A 7,230-nucleotide genomic window follows, 5' to 3' on the forward strand; every position below is an offset into this window, starting at 1 on the left:
AAAACAGTGTAGTTTGGTAGAAAACAGGAGTCCAATTTCTTTGCATTTGGTGGAATTATAAACTTTTTTCCCCATGTATTTCTAAACATTGAAATTCTTTTTGTCTGAAAACAACTTAAAACAAAGCAATATGAGAAATTGTACATAACATGGAGATTATGCATACACAGCTTTTCTTGTACTTCATAATTGTAGAAATACACTGGCTTTGGCCTCCTCATGATTTGAAAACTTCCAAACTTAAGTCTCACAAACCACTGACCTCTGTTAACTGACCTGTGCTCATTAAAAGATTCTGTGAAAAGTTATGGCAAGTAAGAAACCATAATGCATTCTGCTGGAGAAGGCTATCACTCATCAACTTTGGGTTGGTTTGTGACAGGCTGTATGCACTGGTTAGTTGTGGCTATTAAGGTTGGTTGTTGGTTTGTTTTCCCCTTAAATCTTGAGACAATATGTTTTGTTTGAACTACCCTCAGACTTTAGGGGGTAACTTTTCTCCTTGTTTTATATGCTGATATATGTTGATCAGTTTGCTATTACAGTCTTACATAATCCTTCAACTGCAGAGTCTTGTATGGCGTACTTCCGTTCGCCAGTGGAAAATGTTTCCTTTACCCAGGAATATGTCCCTGCATGTACAAGGTTCCAAATTTGCTACACCACATATACCATCTGCTGATGATGGAGGGAGGGGGGGGAGGGATAAATGAAATCCATCCTCACAAAACAAAATGAAACAACTACACAAAATGTACAATAACAACACAGTGAGTCCAGCTGCGAAGCCATGCAAAATAAACAATTGGCTGGATCCACCTGTTTCACTGTACAAAATACAATTACTGTTGTGGTCATCATCCCAGTCATACACAATGTACATCAACAATGTCCTTCTAAAATACCCCTCACCCCCCACATCCCTAAAAAAAAAACCAACAAAAACAAAAAAACTGTACATTGCCAATACCGCTCAATAACGCATGTCGTTCACAAATGCACAACCTCCAAGAATCGCATCAATACACACGTAATCCATAAAACACATCAAGTCCAATATCCCCATCTTTCATTCACCACAAACACACATTCACACTACAAAGTGTAAAAAATGCTTCACATGGCTGCCTATCCTGACAGTTCCAATGTCACACCTGTCACACCATTAAACATACACTTGCTCCAACTACGCTGGTATGCTGTGTTCGCCCACACCATGACGTCAGACTGGTTGCTCCTTCTGCCTCCCCTCACACCACTCTTTGGGTCAGAAAAAGAAGACAGGCACTAAAAATCATATGTATTTCAATGGCACTGAGAGATGAAAATGAAAACGAAAAGAAAGAAAGAAAGGAAGAAAGAAAAAGAATGAAAGAAGCAAATCACAAGAGTTCACCCACACAATGGCACCAAGCTCATGGCAGTTGGGGGGGAGGTGGGTGGGGGGATGAGGAAGGGGGGTGGGGCTGGAAGGAGGTGGAGGTGAAGGAATTCATTGTTTGATATAAATCAGAGTCAGACACTACAACAATATACATATAAATCTGAATACCATAATATATATACATGTATATGTTGTTTTTTGTGGTTGTTGTTGGCTTGTTGGTTGTTTTTTTTTTGTTTTGTTTTGGTTTTTTGCTGGTTTTTTTGTGTGCTGTCAGACACTATAATAATATTCATATAAATATTCATACCATAATATATATATATGTATATATATATATATACATTACACATGTATAAGTTGTTTGTTTTTGCCTACAAGGCATAACTTTTTTTCTTCTTGTTTTTTTTGTTTTGTTTTGTTTTTGTTTGGGGTTTTTTCCAACTCAAATCTGATGCCTGTGTTTTATCATCTGTATGTGCCTTATCATTGTCTGAAAACTAAATCATGCCCGCTACTTGGTGCCACCTGTCACAGCAAACTCAATAAACGACAGCATCGTTGCACCTCAACAATACACACACAATAACACTGAACAGCAACACTTGCATGCTTCCTTCGGTCTAGCCCACTGCTCGATTCGACATGGTTCATGTTCACCATCCTATCAAAGTAGAAGCCACATCTCACTGTGACACCAAATTTAAAGCGAGCATGATTGCAGTTCACCCTTAGGGCATGATAAAGAAAGAACAGCATCCGAGTTGGGGATAAGTTTATAAACATTCAGTCCTTCACTCCCATTTATCCAAAGTCAAAGGGTTAACTGATCAAAATATGCCCCATAAAAAAAAAAAGAAAAACCCAACTCCTAAATAAAAAAAGAAAAGAAAAAGAAAAAAGAAAAACCTAACTCCCTCACACAACAGTAAAGTCTCCAGTCAAGCTGCTCAAACACACTATCTCTGACTCTGTTGTAATGTTTACAGCATTAAGAGCAGCTTCACAATAGAAATGGTGAATAGTTGTAGCGTTCTGATTTTTTTTTTTTTTTTCTCTCCAACACAGAAAATTAGAAAATACTCAGGATGAAGACTGTACATCAACATTTATGAAGTGAAATGATCTGGAAGGAGTTTTAACAAACAAGCTTAATTTTTGAAAATTTTATGAAGTAAATGTTGTACTTAGAGAACTTACCCACAAAAAAAACAGACAGCACAGAGAGAGAGAGACAGAGAGAGAGAGAGAGAGAGAGAGAGAGACAGAGAGAGAGAAAGAGGAGCTTATTCAAAAACGACAACAATGACGCATGAACCAACTCCTCAAGAATCAGAAACAGGTAACAAATCAGTAGACACTGTTCAAAATGATACTTGTCTTTCAAAAAAAAAAAAAACAAAAAAAAACCTTCATGCCAGAGCACAACTGGACCAAACCTACAAACAACAGCTGCACCACCCACCAAAAACGACAAAACACGATGATGTCACAATGATATCAACAATCGACAACAAAGAACTGACTATCAATGTCAACAACAACAAACACAACAATGTCAACAACAATGCATCCACTCACTTGCAGGTGGACAATGAAGAAGAAGAATATAGCTGCAGAAGTAAACACAAAATAGTTTTTTTTACACTTTCGTTTTCAGTGAACTGAACAGCTTGGGTATTCCATCGCAGAAATTACACTAAATAGAAAGAATGAGAAAAAACAACAAATAATTAAGTCAATACAGGTAAAGCCACCAATGAAGAAGAAAATTAACAATAAACACACACAAAAACTGAAGTAAAAAAAAAAAAAAAAAAAAAATCACAGACAAGTGATTTGCTCCCATAAACTATACCCTAATAACTACCATAGCAAGGGCCTGGGGGATACATTGCACTGAACAAACTCTCATCACAAGAGTTACAGCTTCAGTGGAAAGCACATAAAAGTACACACTCACTCAAGACGAGCACATGATTATCGTAAAACACATCCTTTGTAACTTACTCCAGTTACCTGAATGCCTTGTCAATGTCTTCTTCGTTACCGAACAACACTTCATAGCCTTACAGACCTGTAAATCCCACACATGTACCCGCATACAAACATGCACATGTGTACACACACACACACACACACACACACACACACACCACTGTTCTCATAACACTTACAAAATACTCTGTCTAATAACACTTATAGTAAATAGACGTTAAACTAAAGATCTCCCACACACACACACACACACACACACAGAGCCGCAACCCATCCACCTATACACCACACATGTACACATGCGTGCATGAATGTGCGTACATGTATGTGAACATAACCATGTTCACCCAAAATCTGTCCATCTGCTTTTAATCTTAAATTTAGTCTGATAACTTGAAGGGTGAAGTGGTAAAAAGACTTACGATAGAATGTACAATTCTGAGGTCATCAGCTGACTGCAAATGAAGCCTCTCATTTCAAGTTGTGTTGTTTTCTTCACCGTCTTCTTCTTATCATCATTGATATATATATATATATATATGTATCATCTGCATATTGGCTAACAAAAGACAAACCATGCGCAAGAATGGACGTGTTTCATCTCAGCTCGTGATAGTGTTCTAAAATAATAGCTTCATTTTTGCTATTCAGTTTGTTTAATCTGTCATATTATGTACTGAAACTGTGGTGTAGGAACCAATGTATATATTCTAATTCATAGTCAGACCAAAAAATCTACCGATTTTATAAACTTTCCTTATCTGTGTGGTGAATGACTCAGTGACTGGGATCAGTGAGTGACAGTGACATAAAATCTGTGTTTGTTTACTTCCGTCAGTTCTGGTGTGGTGTACGGCCATACCACGTTGAAAACACCGGTTCTCGTCCGATCACCGAAGTTAAGCAACGTCGGGCCCGGTTAGTACTTGGATGGGTGACCGCCTGGGAACACCGGGTGCTGTTGGCATTCCTTTATAGAGGCATTAGTCTTGAGACCAAGCTAAAGGTCTACAGAGCAGTAGTTCTCCCCACACTACTGTACGCCTGCGAAACTTGGACAGTGTACCAACGACATGCCAAGAAGCTGAACCACTTCCACACAACATGCCTCAGGAAGCTACTGAACATCAAGTGGCAAGACAAGACCCCAGACACAGAGGTGCTCGCAAAAGCCACCCTTCCCAGCATCTTCACCATCCTGATGCAGTCCCAGCTTCGCTGGGCTGGACACGTGGCGCGTATGCCAGACCATCGGCTGCCCAAAAGGCTCTTCTATGGCGAGCTGCAACAAGGGAAGAGATCACACGGAGGTCAGAAGAAGCGCTTCAGAGATACTCTGAAAGTCTCTCTGAAAGCGTTTGATATCAACCCTGACTCCTGGGAGGAATCTGCAGTGGACCGTGACAAATGGCGCGCTGCTGTGCACAAAGGCGCCAGGTTGTGCGAGGCCAACAGGACTGCTGCAGCTGTTCAGAAGAGGCAGGCCAGAAAGTCACGGGCAAACAAGCTCCCTGACAATGATATGCCTGTCTTTGTCTGCCCCAACTGTCAGCGAACATTTCGTGCGCAGATTGGACTATTCAGCCATCTGCGCACTCACAGATAGATTCATGAGCATCCTTCCCCCCACCCCACCACCACCCTCCCCCCATCCCCCATCCCCCATCTGGATGACAACGATGGTCATCATCGATCTCGATGGACACACCACCACACCACCACCACGACGAGAATGTCTTCATTAAACTTTACGCTGCTTGTTGCAGCGATCACAGCCCTGATCAATAAAACTGTTCTATGCGACACCCACAAACCCTAGCCCCTGACCAGCTGGACTCTGTAAACTTCTCTGAGAAAACAGTGTCCCGTTCATTTGGCGCAGGGCTCAGTGTTTTTGTGGACACCTTGGCTCACACAGGCCGTGCTCGTTTTCGACATCGTGTCACAAGGCAAAGACTTGTCCTCTTGTACCTAATAGGCATCCTGCTGTCCAATTCGTACTCCCCAGAGCCAAACCCTGGACCAAGCACCAATGGCTCAGGACAGCAAGCGGATTCCCTCCACCCCGAGCCCAACACACAGTCCCCATCCAACGCCCAGTCCCTGACTGACACTCAGTCCCATTCCTCCTGGATCTGCGGCACATGCGACCTGGCAGTGGGTTGGGGTGACAGAGGCGTGGCCTGTGAGCAGTGCGGTCAATGGTTTCACAGCCATTGCCAGAGTATTGACACTGTTTATTACCATGCTCTGGGAGAGAGCGCCTGACACTCCCTGGTACTGTGCTGTCTGCGGTAGCCCAAACAGCAAAACTGTCTTCGACCTGCATGGAGTGGACTGGTCTGACTCTGCGATAGAATGGTCCCTTAACAGCCCATCATCCACCACAAATGACCTCCATTTCAACCCCGTTCACACCTCTACTCCCACTCGCAGTAACCAGCAGAACAAGTGGAAGGATCGGCCCTTACAGATCTTGAATATAAATTTTCAGTCAGCCAGCTCAAAGAGAGCAGAGACTCCAAACCTAGTTGAGAGCTTAAAGCCTGTTATCATCATAGGTACAGAAACCTGGCTAGACTCCAAGATTGCTGATGCTGAAATTCTTCCCGACTTCTACAAGGTCTACAGAGCAGACAGAGATAGATTAGGGGGAGGAGTATTAATAGCAGTCCATAACAACCTTGACAGCTACGCAGCCCCTGAACTGGAGGTCAAAGATTGTGAGCTGAAATGGGTGAAAGTGAAGTTGAAGGGGCAACGCACTCTTTACGTATGCGTGTACTACAGGCCTGATGATGCAGATGAACCCAGCCTCAGGAAACTTGAGATATCGCTCCAGAGGGCATCACAGATCAGAAATGCCTACCTACTCACAGGAGGGGACTTCAACTTTCCGAGCTGGGACTGGCAGACAACATCACTCAAACGGTATCTGGCTGCACACACTGATGCTTCCTGGAAACTGAAACCATTACAGGCTGAGTACTGAAGACCTTGTACTATCCTGCTCTCCCTAGAGTTTCTTATCAATATATATATATATATATATATATGCAGGACAAAATCTATTAAACAATATACACAGGTCAGATCAAATCTAATCACGCTGCACACAGTTTGTTTAGTCCAGTCAGCCATGTTGTTTCATGTAAGATGGTTAGCGCCCATTACACAGGGAGTTTACGCCATATGAGTACTATCTATTATTATCACAATTAATTTTGGGCTGTTAAAAGACAAAAAACAACAACAACTGTTTATAAACAAAAACAATCAGAAAGCCAAAACTTCAAATTACACTCATGACAACAACAACAACAACAACCACAACAACAAATATCCAGGTTACATGCCATATCTTCAAACAAAAGGACAACTTATTTCTTCATGTGCAAATGACAGTTGAAGAGGTGTGGGAAAAAAACTTGAACAAAGTTGGATGCAAAACATTGCTGAACGAGAGCAGACATACAGTAGCATTGCAAAACAAAAACATAGGGTAAACATAGAGAAAACATTGCCAGAACCGTGTAGTTGTGAATATTTTGGAGGACAAAAAAAAAAAGAAAAGAAAAGAAAGAGAACAAGGCAGCACACAAACTGACAACACTTCCACCTCTCCACAAAGGCTGCATGTGACCAAACGCCCCTGTTTTTGGCACAAACGGTATATATACATTCATTCCTGACAAGACAAGCCGCAGCCCAATTTACATGACAAGGAGCATGGACATGGCAAAGACACAAGACTACTAAACACTGCTGTTCACACACCAAGACCAGCTTCTGTCAATCAATCACAATAAAAACAGGCTTGTCACACAGTGAGAGTAGTACATTCCGGG

At 41.8% G+C, this 7,230-nt stretch overlaps 1 non-coding gene across 1 annotated transcript; it reads left to right on the forward strand.

Annotated features, from left to right (window-relative positions):
- Positions 1–4,230: 4,230 nt before the first annotated feature.
- LOC143287789 (5S ribosomal RNA) lies at positions 4,231–4,349 on the forward strand. Its single transcript, XR_013056002.1, has one exon. It is a non-coding gene; the product is annotated as a 5S ribosomal RNA (ribosomal RNA).
- The last annotated feature ends 2,881 nt before the right edge of the window (positions 4,350–7,230 follow it).

Source organism: Babylonia areolata, chromosome 11 (genome assembly GCF_041734735.1).
Source record: "Babylonia areolata isolate BAREFJ2019XMU chromosome 11, ASM4173473v1, whole genome shotgun sequence".
NCBI lineage: Eukaryota > Metazoa > Mollusca > Gastropoda > Neogastropoda > Buccinidae > Babylonia > Babylonia areolata.